The sequence below is a fragment of the Cebus imitator genome, unplaced genomic scaffold (assembly GCF_001604975.1).
Source record: "Cebus imitator isolate Cc_AM_T3 unplaced genomic scaffold, Cebus_imitator-1.0 Scaffold66, whole genome shotgun sequence".
Lineage (NCBI taxonomy): Eukaryota > Metazoa > Chordata > Mammalia > Primates > Cebidae > Cebus > Cebus imitator.
The window spans coordinates 668,462-684,065 of NW_016107381.1; positions in this window are offsets into that span (position 1 = coordinate 668,462).

The following is a 15,604-nucleotide window of genomic DNA, read 5'->3' on the forward strand; positions in this document are numbered from 1 at the left end:
TCAATATTAGGTATTTTCATTGTTCTATGCACATCATTAACAGTGGTCTGGTAATATTGTTTGCAGGTACATTTTTAAGAGCTGTTTTATCTTGAATGAAATTTCATTCATCTGAAAGAGTTCTAATATGGGTGGAGTTGACTCAAAATAAGCCTTTTCTTTCCTTTGCCCAAATAAATTTCAGATTTACTTATCTTTGTCTATTGAATTTTAGTTTATCACTGTCTTTTTCAATTCACTTTCTTTTTTTCTAGTGACAGAGGAATCTGTCCTAATGAGTTTTCTATCAGACAGATACTTTCTAACAAAATGTGTTCTATCCTCTTTTGAAGGGTTAAAAGAACAGAGAATGCTTTCAACCGTAAAGTTAACTATAATAGAAATACTGCATAGTCATATTCTGTAAATCATTTAATTCATGAATCATTAACTTACTAACTGAACTGCATCACAAAAATATATTTTTCTGCAATAAAAGCGGAAAAATTTACTTATGCATTAATTAGATGTTAAATTAAATGTAAAGGAAACTAATCTCTGGTAGCATTTGAGGGACATAGTAAGCGATGTCAAAATGAACAATATACTTCAGAACATATTTCTAAGAATATTTATAGGAGTAGTTTGTGATTCTCAAGCATTGGAGTGCATGGCAGATTCTAGAGCAAGTAGTAAGATCCAGATTCCCAGTCCCAAATCCAGAAATTTTTGTTCAGTCGGTCTGAAGATTGTCCAACATACATAAGCTGTTCATCAAAAACCAGGTGATTCAAGTGCACTTAGTTCTTAGATCACACTTTGAGGATACATACATCCTTCATACTTTTCATAACTTCTCACAGAAGTATAAGTTTTATGTGAGATGCTATTTTCACTTTTTGGTTGTGTAACCCATGAAAAGGAAGCCAGTGACACACCAGGGGTTTCACAGTAGCTTAGTGAATGATTCATTTGAAGAAACCCCACAGCAAGGCTCAGTCTTTCAGGCATAGAGAATCTGAAACTTTCTTCTGTATTGTAACTACTATTCTTTATTCTAATGATAATTACATATTCCCTACCACCTAGAATTTTTTAAAAAAAATACTTTTTTCTTATAATATATACAGAATCTAATATATTACCAAAAATGCTTATGACAAAGACTTGAAGATTTTTCCTATCTGAAAAATGAACAGGACATGTTATCCAGGTGGAGGTCAGGAGGTAGAAAAGACTAACTTACTTCATTTACAGAAGTATATTCTACAGCCCCTCATAGTTCTCCTATTGGTTAAAGAAGTCCACATTTTTGTACTAATTCTGTCACTTTCTAATGTTACTTTTAAAACATTCATGTGGCTTTTTTTTTTCTAAATACTATGTTCCTCTGATACTCATGTTTTCACTTCTTCTCCTCAGGGCACACAAATTGATACCATTAACTTTCATTACCTAAAGTTTGCTATTGTAATTGCCACTTTTCTCTATACATACCCCTCTCCTGCCAGTTCTGCTTTTGACTTGGGTAGATTCAATGGCTAAATGTCTAGAAAATCTTTAACCACATTTCTAACAGGTTTAATATTTATTATACTCCATTTCATATACATAATAGGGAGATGCTGGAACCTGTCATCATCTGAGATGCTGCTCCTGAAAAACATGACATTTACATTTCTCTCTGTCTAGAAAGAAATGCTTCTTATGACAATCCTCATCATGGCACTTGTTTTAAATAGCAAAATCAAATAATTACAAAACGTAAGATGTATCATGAAGAAAACAAACAAAAAAGTCATGTTAGACTGAGAGAGGGTACCAATACATAATGTTTCAGAAAAGAAAAGTAGAATTTTTTATTGAGCTCAAAGAATGAATGCTTCTTGATCAGTACATTTATTATCAAAGAATATTCTCTGTATGAGGTTAAGCCTGTGAAAAGTAGTAAAATTTTAGTTTACAGTAAAGCTTGGGGAATATAATACATATATTGAAAAAATGTATTTTGGAGTTATTCTTTAAAGATGTCTAACAATTCTAAATAGAATATAATGTATTTTCCTCAAGGTAACAATCATACTTTTTTGAATTCTAAGTAAAAGTGCTTGAGTGTTTTCTTTTTTAAAAAGGAATCTTATTTTGTTTTTTACATTGGCAGATAAAATTGTACATATTTAGTGTATATAACATGACAGGTCCTGCATCTTGCAGTAGAAATATGTGTATGAAATGGAGTATAATAAATATCAAAGCTGTTAGAAGATGTGCTTTTAGATTTCCTAGCCATGTAAGCCATTGAATCCACCCAAGTCAAAAACAGAACTGGGGGAATGAGTATAGAGAGTACAGAGTATAATAGCAAACTTCAATATAATGAAAGTTATATAGTAAGTCTGTTATGTGCCCTGTGGTATATAGCATGATGTTTTGAAGTAATGCATATATGAACAGGCTATATTGAATGACTAAATATAGCCAGTTCATATATGCATTACTTCACCTAGTTATCATTTTTGTAGAGAGAACACTTTCCATCTATGCTTTTAGCATTTTGTAAGAAGACAAATACCACATGATCTCACCCATGTATGGTATATATAAAAGTTGATCTCATAGAAGAGAGAAGAATGGTGGCTACCAGGGGCTAGGGTGGTTAGGGGCTGAGAGGAAAGTTGTGAAGCTATTGGAGAAAATATATAAAATTTTAGTTAGACATAAGAAATAAGTTCAAGAGATTCATTGTATAACATGGTGACTATAGTTAATATATATGTTATGTTTAAGTTTGCTTAAAAGCCTATATGACTACCTAATATTGAAAGTCAAGAGCTTTTGTTTCCCCCAGGATAGTAGTGAAAATTGTAGTAGATCCTTATTCTTTACAACTAAGGACAGAAATGAAAAAATTTTAAACCTTATAATTAATATGGTACTTAATAATTATTAGGCCATTCCTATCCTCTAAGAGCTATACTAATTCTTTTATATGCATTAACTTATTTTTTCAAACCTCCAGCTACCTACTCAATATTTTCACATTACTTATATCTTAATGATAGCTCAAACTTTACACACTTAAAGTAAAATATTTAAATTCAATTACCAAACTTTTCTCCCTTATCTCCTAATTTGCATATCATTAAATGACATTACAATTGACAAATTGTTTATGGCAAAGTTTACTCTAAAGGGTCAACAGTCCTCTCCCAGTAATTATTAGAAAAACATACCAAAAAAAGTTCAGTAAGAATGAAAAGAATTTAAACTTAATTGACAATAATTGTAGATCAGTCAGGGTGGTGGGAGGATCCATAGGGAAAGAAGCAGGCCTTTTTAAGGTCAGAAGTCTCTGCAAAGATTTGGATGAGAATAAAGCTGAAGGCAGCTAATTCTCTGATGGCTCTGGTAAAAATGGAAAAGTGGCTACCTGGTGGGAACCGCATAGCTCCTTCTTTCCATCCGGATTTACTAGCACTCAGAGAGCTGAGGTTGGAGCCCTAATATTGGTCCTATAAACATTTTCTGCTCAGCCTATCAATATTGTTAGTGGCTGCTTACTCTATGTATTACAGAACCTTCAGACAGCCCTCATTAAGCCCACTCTCAAGCCCAGCCTATGTGCACTTTTTCTTCAGCTTCAGCAATTGCTAGATCTACAAACACATCCTATTTTTATCAGACATATTAGAGCCCACAGCTGGCTGCCTCACCCACTGGTTTATGGCAGTGATCAAGCAGACCTGCAGGTTATAACGTCACTGTTTGGCCAAGCCACCCAATCACATCAATTTTTCCACCAAAGTTACAGAAACTTAACTAAACAATTTCAACTCACCCAAAGACTAGCTAAACAAATTATTTTGCAATGCCCAGATTGCCATTTCACAGGCTTGTCCCCTCCTTGAACAGGTGTTACCCTAGAGGACTAGACCTAATCAGTTATGGCAGCCAGATGTTACACACGTCCCTGAATTTGGAAAAGTAAGATATGTACATGTATCCGTTGATAGCAATTCCCACCTAATTAGCACACATGCTCTTCCTGGAGAGTCCACCTGATATGTCATTAAACATCTTCTTTTAACTTTTGCATTTATAGGGTGACTCACAAAATTTAAAACTGATAATGGCAGCTTACACCAGCTCACAATTTCAACAATTTTGTCACACATGGAGTACCTGTGCTCCACAGGCATCCTGTATAAACCCCAAAGACAGGCCATAGTAGTACGTGTCCACTCCACTCTTAAAAATACTCTCAAAAAGGCCAGGCACAGTGGCTCACGCCTGTTATCCCAGCACTCTCGGAGGCCAAAGTGGGCAGATCATGAGGTCAAGAGATTGAGACCATCCTGGCCAACATAGTGAAACCCCTTCTCTACTAAAATTACAACAACTGGGCATAGTGGCACATGCCCTGTAATTCCAGCTACTTGTGGACTGAGGCAGGAGAATTGTCTGAACCCAGGAAGCAGAGATTGTAGTGAGCCAATATCGTGTCACTGCAGTCCAGACTCTGTCTAAAAAAAACAAAATGCTCAAGAAACAAAAAAGGGGTAATATGAGTAAGGACCCTGCAACACTACCAGCACAAGCCTTATTTATCCTTAATTTCTTAAATTTAAATAATACATTTCAAATAGCTATAGAAAAGCACTTTGCTAAAACCTCTCAAGGCATAAAACCCACAGTTTTATCGAAAGATGTGAATAGTAATGTATGGTGTGGTCCAAATAATTTGCTAACATGGAGAAGAGGATATACTTATGTTCACATCCCCTCAGGTCCTTTCTGGATTCCAGCGTGACCCATCAAACCATACCATGGCATGGCTAGGACCGAACATGGTACCAGAAATGAAAGAAAGGACCCTGCAGGACCCACAGCCCTGAACGACGTGGCTTCCTCAGACGACACAGGCCCCAGACATTACCTGGGGGATGCTGAAGAAGACAACTCAGGAGGCTGAGCGAATGCTGTTCTACACAAAGACACCATTTACTCCAGATAATGTGTTGATTGCTATGCTTTCTGTTGTACATCGCAACTCTTGTATGGTGTTTAACTTTTCTTGTAGGGTATTAACCTTTCTTATTCTCTCAGTCTGCCTGCAACCCGCAACTGCTACTCTCTATTGGGCCCATCTTCTGAATCTACCTTTCTTCTGCCCTGTTACTTGGGCAGACATCCTCTTCCAGCCTCTTACAACATGACTGATTAGCTAGGAAGGATTAATTCTAGGATGCAAAGCCGGATAACGAGCTGTAACCACTATGCCTGACAACCCTGTTGCTGCACACATCTGCAATCCTCAGTCAACAAAACCTGATGCAAAAAAAAAAAACAGAAAAGGGTGAGATGTAGGAGATCATCTGTCAGGGTGGTGGGAGAAGCTAGAGGGAAAGAAGCAGGCCTTTTGAAAGGTCAGAAGGCCCTGCAAAGCTTCAGGTGAGAATAAAGCTGAAGGCAGCTAATTCTCTTACCTGAAGCTAAGGGTGAAGACTCGGTAATAAGGGAGTGTAAAGAAATCTATCTAGATAAGTGTATTTACTTATGTCATCTGGAGACCAACCTTGGATCAACAGCAGGTGAAACTGCTCCCTGCAAGGGTGGACAACAATGTTAACTACCTGCATATTCTGTGGCTTCAGGCCTTTGACATTACACCAGTACTGAATAAATACAAGAAATGCCAGATATAGGTAATGGGGAGGAAGGCAGCAAATCACACTACCATGTGTATACCTATGCAACAATCTTGCATGTTCTTCACATGTACCCCAAAACCTAAAATGCAATTAAAAAAAAAAAAAAGCGGCTCCAGCCTACGGAGATGCTCAGTCTCCAGTAGTCCCCTAGCTGTTCTCACATAAAATACATGTATCTGAGTACTATTCATTGCTTGGCCCGGTCCGAAAGACAGACTCGGCAACCAGTTTGATCTAACTCACAATGAAAACACATTTTTTATAAGAAACAACAAGCATACATCTTACAGACATTTTGTTGAGTAAATACTGAATGATTCTTATCTTCTGAAATTCTAAAACAGGCAAAACTAACCTATGGTGATTTAAATAAGAACTGTGGTTGTTTTTTCACATGGGATGAAGTGACTCCAAAGGGTAAAACGGGAACTTTGGGGATTCAAAAGTGAGTTCTCTCTATAAATAAATATGGGTTACTTGGTGCAATTCACAGATATTTATAATTCTTAAAACTTGACTTACTGTACTTTTAAGACTAGAACCATGTACAATGGAAATGCCTTTTAAAAAAGAACTCTTTATGTTTACTATACTATTTCCTATGAACATTTCTGATCCTATGAATACCTTTTCCTTTTATTTGAATACTTTGTCCATTTCAGATTAGTATTATTGATATGTTTCTTTTATTCACTCTCACTCAGTCTTTCTCTATCTCTGTATCTGCTCTGTCTCTGTCTCTTCCTCCTTGGCTCCCTCTGTCATCTGTTTTACCTATATGACTGACGACATCTGGTAGCTCTAAAAATTATAATATATTTTCTTAATTTATCAATTTTATTTTAAAACAGTGTTATATTAATCTACAAAAACAGAAATGCATTATTACTGTATGAATACTTTAATCTACCTCCCTCACTGTTTTGTCCTACTTCGCCTTACATTTTATTTCTGTGGACATTTACTTTTAAAGATAATTGCTTTAAACACTTATACTTTAAATAAATCAGTTTTCATATTTACATATATTTTTACCACTTCCAGCACCTTCATTTCTTCCTGTAAATCTAAATTTTACCAAGTATTATTTCTCCAACTCTGAGAAATTTCTTTTAGGAATTAATATAAATTAGACATAATTTATGTGAAGTCACATAAGTTAGAATTCAAAGGTGAGGAATAATTTCAGATTTTATTTAAATAAATTGTTTTATTTTTCCTTCATGATTTTAAAGTTCTCACTTTTTTTTTTAACTGAAATTTACTATAATGTACCTTAGTGTGGTTAATTTGACATTTATCCTACAGGGATTTGCTAAGTTCTTTGAATGTGTTTCATCACATTTGAAAAGACTTTGGTTATGATATTTTAAAACTTTTGGTTATGTTTTTAGTCATTTTGGGATTTCAGTAATACATAATATAGTTTGACTGTATAATTCTGTTTTATATAGCATAATATTTTTAAATTTAATTTTCTGGATTACAAATGTTTTAATATTTTTATTGTTCAGGACTAGAATTTTGTATTTTTTTATTTTTCTCTCCTGAAATTGCCCATCCCTTTACAAAGTACATTAATATTTTTCTGTATATTATTTAACATATTTATAACTGTCTTAATTTTATGGTCAGCTAATTCCAATAATTAGATAGCTGAGTCTTGTTGACAGAGTGTTTTGATTTTGATTATTCCACTTATTGTACATAAAATATTATGGGGTAAGAAGTTTGCTTCTTTTCAAGAGAATGCAAGCCATTGTCTCTGTTCACTTGGGAAAATTAGTTCCACACTCCACTTCTTACCATTCTCACAGAGATGTGTCTAGAATTCAGATGAAGTTCATTTGTTAATCTACATGCTTTAGTTTACTATTGTTAAGGAAGTTATTGCCCAACACTAAGTAGCTTAAAACAATAATATATAGTTTTTTCAATTTCAGAGTCTTTATGGGTCAGTGACCAGATACAGCTTAGCACCTCTGGCTCTGAGTTTCATACTAGTTTGTATCTATGCCAACACTCAACTCGAAAGGATATGCTTTGTAACTCATTCACATGGTTGTTGTCAAGACCTAGTTTCCCATAAATTGTGGGTCTAAAGACTTAGTTCTCCGTAAGTTTTTGGTGAGATTCCTCCCTCAGGCCCTTGTAACAAAGGCCTTTTTATAAAGCACCTCACAACATGGCTACAAGATTCATCAGTGCAAGCGAAAGAGAAGAAAAAGGAGTGCCAGCAAATGAGAGAGTGCTAGCAAGAAGGAAGTTATAGTCTTTGTAATCTGATCACGGAAGTAACAATGCATCACTTTGGCATATTCCATTTGTTGAAGAAAATTAATAGATCCAGTGCACAATCAAAGGGAGAAGACTACACAAAACTGAATTCTAGGAGACAAAGACAATGATACACATTCAAAAGTTGACGTACCAGACTGAAACTTCCAGCTCACAGGAAGTTTCCTCCCCCTCCTCCTCCTCATCCTCCTCATCCTTCCTTCTCTTCCTTTTTCTAAATGATAATATTTGAGCTCAGAGAGATAGGAAGTATAATGTAATATTTTATTTGGTCACCTTTGTATTAAACACTCAAAGGACACCAGATCCCAAGCATTATAACTGCATGCAATTTATTGTTTGTTACCCCACTGTTATGAGCTTTTCCAGCAAAATTCAGATCAGGAATTCAGAAATAGTAGGTGTATAGGTCAGCTAGGGTTGCTATAGCAAAATACTATCAACTGGGTGGCTTAAACAAACAACAGAAATGTATTTCTGACAGCTTGCTGGAAGTCCAAGATCAAAGTGTCAGGAAGATTATTTTCTCATGAAGCCTGTCTGCTTGACTGACAAGTGGCTGTCTTATTACTCTGTCCCTACCTGGCCTTTTCTTTATGCTATGCATTCCTGGTATCTCCTTCTCCTCCTACAAGAACACCAGTCCTGTTGGATTAGGCCACCACTCTTAGGATATAATTTAACCTCTTTAAAGGCAACTATCTCCAAGTACAGCTACACTGGGTGCTTAGGACTTCAACATTCTGAATTCTGGGAGAACATAATTCAGTCTACAACAGTTGGTGAACTAGTCAGCGTTCACTAGAGGACAGAACTAATAGGATAGATGTATATATTAAGGAGTATTGAATCACATGATCATAAAGTGAAGACCCACAATAGGCTGTCTGCAACCTGAGGAGCAAGGAAGTTGGTTTAAGTTCCAAAATCTCAAAAGTAGAGAAGCTGACAGTGCAGCCTTCAGTCTCTGGCTGAAGGCTAAGAGCCCCTGGCAAACTGCTGGTGTAGGTCCAAGAGTCCCCAAACTGAAAATCTTGGAGTCTGATGTTTGAGGGCAGGAAGCATCCAGCAAGGGAGAAAGATGGAGGCCAGAAGACTCATCCAGTCTAGCCCTTCCAGCTCCCGTGCCTGCTTTTTTTTTTTCTTCATTAAAAATCTTGCTCTGTTGTCCAGGCTGGAGTGTATTGGCAGGATCTCAGCTAAATGCAACCTTCCTTCCCTTCCTGGGTTCAAACAATTCTCCCACCTCCACCTCCTGAGTAGCTGGGATTATAGGTACTCACCACCATGCTCAGCTAATTAGTATATTTTTAGTAGAGAGAGGCTTTAACATGTTGGCCAGCTGGTCTTGAACTTCTGGCCTCAAGTGATCCATCCACTTTAGCCTCTTAAAGTGCTAGGATTACAGGTGTGAGCCACTGTGCCTGGAACCTCTGCCTGATTTTTATCCTAGCTGCACTAGCAGCTGACTAGATGGTGCCAACCCAGACTGAAGATGGGTCTGCCTCTCCCAGTCCACCAACTCAAATGTAAATCTCCTTTGGTAACACCCCAGGAACAATACCTTGTAACCTTCAATCCAATCACGTTGACACTCAATATTAACCATCACAGTAGGCATGAGATAAAATTGTACAGCTGAAAATATTTTTATTATGTCTTGCACCCTAAAGATCCTATTACATATGGAATGCTCACACATTCCTCTTAGACTCACTGGATTTTTCCTCATACCTGGGAAATATCTCCATCTATTTCAAACTGTACTCTTCTCTACTTATATCAGGATCAGCTGCTTGCCCCAGGCATGAGACCTTCCAAACTTTTCTCTCCACTTATGAAGTATTTCTTTTTTGGAATTCAATTATTCAAAGTGTTGTTATGTTTACCACTTTTAGTAACATTTTATAAAAATAATTTTTGTTTTGTGAATTTTTTCTTGTTTCTAAACTTGTAGCAAAAATGTTCCATGCCCTTCTTCAATCTATGAAAACTGTAATCCAATAATTATACTAAATATCACTCTAAATATATAAACAGATAGAATGAGTTTGCGTAACATTCTCTCTTTAGAGTGTTACCAAAATATGGTATAAACAAACATCTCTTTACTTAGGATATCATAGAAACAGGGATCTTCCTCTTCTCTTAAAATCTGGTACTTTCTTTTAATAATCAGGTGAGTTTTTTTCTTAAGTTACATGGCACCTTTTAGCAGAAAAACAAGTTTTTCTTCTTTCAGTTCATCTTCAACAAGTTTTCTTGGACATCAATTCTGTGTGGCTCATAGTTAAGTACCAAAAACGCAGGCATAAATTAAACAATATCATTGTATGCAGGGATTTGATAATCCAGAATAAAGTAAATATTCTGCTTTTAAATGTTTATAAAGATTATCTATGTATCAAATGACCACTAACCCTAATGTTTTAAAAATGCCCTACTACCCAAACTAATCTAGAGAGTTAATGGAATCCATATAAAAACTGTAATGTCTTTTTGGACAGAAATAGAAGAAAAAAATACTAAAATTTATCTGGAACCTCAAAAGACCTCAAATAGCCAATGTACTTTTGAAAAAAAAAAAAAAAAAACTGGGAACATTACACATCCTGATTTAAAATCACATTATACAGCTATAGAGATCCAAATGTGGACTACACTCTAGGACTTATGAAAGTTTGAACAATCATATTCTGATGATGAATTTCCCACCTTGTTCCTTACCTCATGCATTAGGACATCATACTTCCTGATTTCAAATTACATTGTAAGGCTATAGAGATCCAGATGTGGGCTAAAATCCAGGACTTACGATGGTTTGAACAATCATATTCCTATGATGGATTGCCCACCTTGCTCCTGACCTCGTACATTAACACACCTAATTGCTGTTACATCATAGCATTCAAGCAAGTGGGATTATGCTCTGTTATTGATGCTTGATAGAGGAATGCTATTGAGAGGAGAGTGGCTACTGTGTTTTGCGTAAGATTTTCATTCTTTTGTAGCAGGAAAAAAATTGAGAGAAAGTGGCACTCACCCAGAAATCTAAATTCTTTGTTTTTGTTTGTTTGTTTGTTTTTGGTTTTGAGATGGAGTCTTGATCTGTTACCCAGGCTGGAGTGCAGTGGCACAATCTTGGCTCACTGCACCCTCCGCCTCTCTGGTTCAAGTGACTCTCCTGCCTCAGCCTCCCAAGTAGGTGGGATTGCAGGCATACACCACCACACCCAGCTAACTTTTATATTTTTATTAGACAAAGGGTTTCATCATGTTGGCCAGGCTGGTCTTGAAGTCCTGACTTCAGGTGATTCACCCACCTTGGCCTCCAAAAGATGTCCTAAATAAAGAGATGTTTCTCTCTCTCTCTATATATATATAGATAGATAGATACACACACACACACACACACACACACACACACACACACACACACACAAAATTGCACCTTAGGTTCTAGGATACATGTGCAGAACATGCAGGATTGTTGCATAGGTACATACATGGCAAGGTGGTTTCCTGCCTCCATCCACCGTCACCTAAATCTGGCATTCTCCCCATGTTAACCCTCCCCAACATCCCTACCCCTCACTGTCCCTACCCTAATCCCCCCAACAGACCCCAGTGTGTGATGCCCCCTTCCCTGTGTTCATGTGTTCTCACTGTTCAACACCTGCCTATGAGTGAGAACATGTGGTGTTTGATTTTCTGTTCTTGTGTCAGTATGCTGAGAATGATGGTTTCCAGATTCATCCATGTCCCTACAAAGGACACGAACTCATCAATTTTTATGGCTGCATAGTATTCCATGGTGTATATGTGCCACATTTTCCTTGTCCAATCTGTCATTGATGAGTATTTGGGTTGGTTCCAGGTCTTTGCTATTGCAAACAATGCCTCAATGAACATACATGTGCATGTGTCTTCATAATAGAAGAATTTATAATGCTTTGGGTACATACCCACTAATGGGATTGCTGGGTCAAATGGAATTTCTATTTCTAGGTCCTTGAGGAATCACCACACTGTCTTCCACAATGGTTGAACTAATTTACACTCCCACCAACAGTGTAAAAGTGTTCCTATTTCTCCACATCCTCTCCAGCATCTGTTGTCTCCAGATTTTTTAATGATTGCCATTCTAACTGGCATGAGATGGTATCTCAATGTGGTTTTGATTTGCATTTATCTAATGACAAATGATGAGATTGTTTTCATGTTTCTTGGCCTCATATATGTCTTCTTTTGAAAAATGTCTGTTTCTGTCCTTTGCCCACTTTTGAATGGGTTTGCTTTTTTCTCATAAATCTGTTTTAGTTCTTTATAGATTCTGGGTATTAGCTCTTTGTCAGATGGGTAGATTGCAAAAATTTTTACCATTCTGTTGGTTGTGAATTCACTCTAATGATTGTTTCTTTTGCTGTACAGAAACTCTGGAGTTTAATTAGATCCCATTTGTCTATTTTGGCTTTTGTTGCCAATGCTTTTGGTGTTTTGGTCATGAAGTCCTTGCCTATGCCTATGTCCTGAATGGTTTTGCCTAGGTTTTATTCTAGGGTTTTTATGGTGTTAGGTCTTATTTTTAAGTCTTTAATCCATCTGGAGTTAATTTTAATGTAAGGTGTCAGGAAGGGGACCAGTTTCTGCTTTCTGCACATGGCTAGTGAGTTTTCCAAACACCATTTATTAAACAGGGAATCCTTTCCCCATTGCTTGTTTTTGTCAGGTTTGTCAAAGATCAGATGGTTGTAGGTGTGTGGCGTTGCCTCTGAGACTTAAAGAGAGTCAAAACTAACAAAGGATGTAAAGAACCTCTTCCAGGAGAACTACAAACCACTGCTCAAGGAAATAAGAGAGGACACAAACAGATGGAAAAACATTCCATGCTCATGGTTAGGAAGAATAAATATTGTGAAAATGGCCATACTGCCCAAGGTAATTTATAGATTCAATGCTATCCCCATCAAGCTACCTATGTCCCTCTTCACAGAACTGGAAAAAACACCTTAAACTTCATATGGAACCTAAGAGGGCCCACATAGCCAAGATAATTCTAAGCAAAAAGAACAGAGCTGGAGGCCTCAGGCTACCTGACTTCAAATTATACTACAAGGCTACAGTAATCCAAACAGCATGGTACTGGTACCAAAACAGAGATATAGACCAATGGAACTGAAAAGAGATGTTTCTTTATACTATATTTTGGTAACATACAAGCATGAGCCACCACACCCAGCCTTAAATTCTTTTTCAAAATATCTGCCTCTAGAACAGAATTACAAGCAAGGCATGCCAATTAGATATTGTAACTATAATGTCATAGCCTAAAATGATGGGCAGGAACACATTTCCAAAAACATATCCAGACTCCTCTTTTACTCATTTCCTTATTGTAGGGAACCAGCCCTACATCACCCATGGGTACCCCGAGTTCAGTGGGACAGAGGAATGAGAAACAGATAGCTTAAGAGAGAAAGTGGGACCAGGGGCCATCACTTTATTACTTTGTGGGAGACAATGAAGGCCCCAATCTCTGATCATCCACACTATTTATTGGCTACAATAACTTTGATCTATAGTGTGGGGTGGAGTGATGGTGGAGTGAAACAGAGAGCGGGAACTGAATCAGTGAGCTGGAACTGGTGTGTCATTCTAAGGATTGATAAGAGCGCTGCTTTGAGAGTTTCACAAAACAAGAACATGTGGTTATCTTTAGCCTATTATCTATAAGCTGATGGAATGTGGGCCTTATAAGGAGTCTACACGTCTGGCTATGTCATAGCGCTATGAAGAGGTTTTACGTCCTTGAGCTCAATGTTTATGGTAACACAGACTAGGTCACCCTGCACCAGAACATGAGGCATGGAGAGGCCTTCCTCCTCAGAGGCCTCTTGCAGCCTTCCACAATTTGCTGTTCTTTGTTTATATGTTACTCACAACCAATTTATATAGGTACTCTGTTAGGCCTTTTTCCTTTGCTGCTTCACCTAACACCTATGACTAGAGGTAACATTTAGCTCTCTATATTTTTGCTCTCCAGAGAGGAGGGGATTGGTCTTGATTCTCTCTAGATTTGATGTACACCATAGTATCATAGATATCCAAGAGAAAAGGATAGAAGTTCTGGACACATTTGACAGGTTTGAAAATTCTATCTCCTGAATTGTCTGGATAGGTGAATTTAAAGTGTGTGGCAAGTACAACTGCAATTCAGGCAAGAGTTATTCTCAGCGTCCCTACTTAGACAAGCAAAATTGAATGCTGACAGAATCAGACAAAGTCCAAAACCTTGGATGTTAGCAAGTCTTTTGTCTTTTAGCCTTGACGCCAGGCTTTTGAGTAAGGCTTTGATCCTGGGATGGAACGACAATTCTAGTCAGAAGAGTTAATAGGTTTAAGAATGCAGGGTAGTGTAGTAGGGGCACAGATTTGATGTCCAGAATGTCTAGGTTTTAGTCCTACCTGTTAAGGCTCTGTCAAGTTACTTGTACTGTCTCTTCTTCAGCTTTCTCTTGTAAAATGAACATATTTTGAGGTGGGCAGAATACTTGTGAGAAACTTAATATGTAAAACAGTGCCAGACCATTATAAGCTCTATTTATGTTTATTCCAGTAATAATATTAATTATATCAACTTACATAATCATTAATAATTACCAGATCTCATTGGTATTATGTTGAGTTCTGTTCTGCTAGCTACCTTGAACACTATTATTTTTTATTTTTTTATTTTTTTTGAGATGATGTCTCCCTCTGTCACCCAGGCTTTAGTGCAGTGGCAGGATCTCAACTTACTGCAACCTTCACCTCCTGGGTTCAAGCAATTCTCCTGCCTCAACCTCCTGAGAAGTTGGGACTACAGGCGCACGCCACCACACCTGGCTAATTTTTTGTATTTTAGTAGAGATGGGGTTTCACCATGTTGCTCAGGCCAATCTCAAACTCCTGAGATCAGGCAATTCTCCCACCTCGGCCTCTCAACGTGCTAGGATTATGGGTGTTAGCCACTGCACCTGGCTTGAACAGTATTTTTAAAATTCCACCTTGCTTATTTATTAAATGAGTTTAATAACCGTTACCTTTCAAAGTGGTGGTAAGAATTTGAAGTTTTACGAAGCACCTAGCATGGATTTTGAGGTGCTTATTTCTAAAATAATTTTACGAACCAATGATTATTTCTAAAATAATTTCTATATCAAGGCAGAAGCTAAGAATATGGACAATTCAGCAGGTGTCTCTGGATAATAAGGTGGGTGCTCAGTTTCTACTTGGTTTCAGGTTTCAGAAACAAAAAACTGATTTCCTTTTAAACTACAATTGAGATGAGGGAGATCCTGAATTGTTGAAATTGGCTTTGATTCTGTTAATATTAGCTCAAGAATTTTGTTTAGATGCCATCACTACATACATCTTGAAAAAAAAAAATTACATACATCTTGAAAAAAAAAAAAAAAAAGCCAAGACTGACAAACATTTTGAGTTCAGAATTTCACTGCTAATGTAAGAGTGACAATTATCATGGTTTTCTATTTCTGAGTATGAAGGTAATACCATTTACTATGTTAGTTCCTGGAAAATTAGAGAACAGTTTAAAGTATTCTTAAGACAACCCT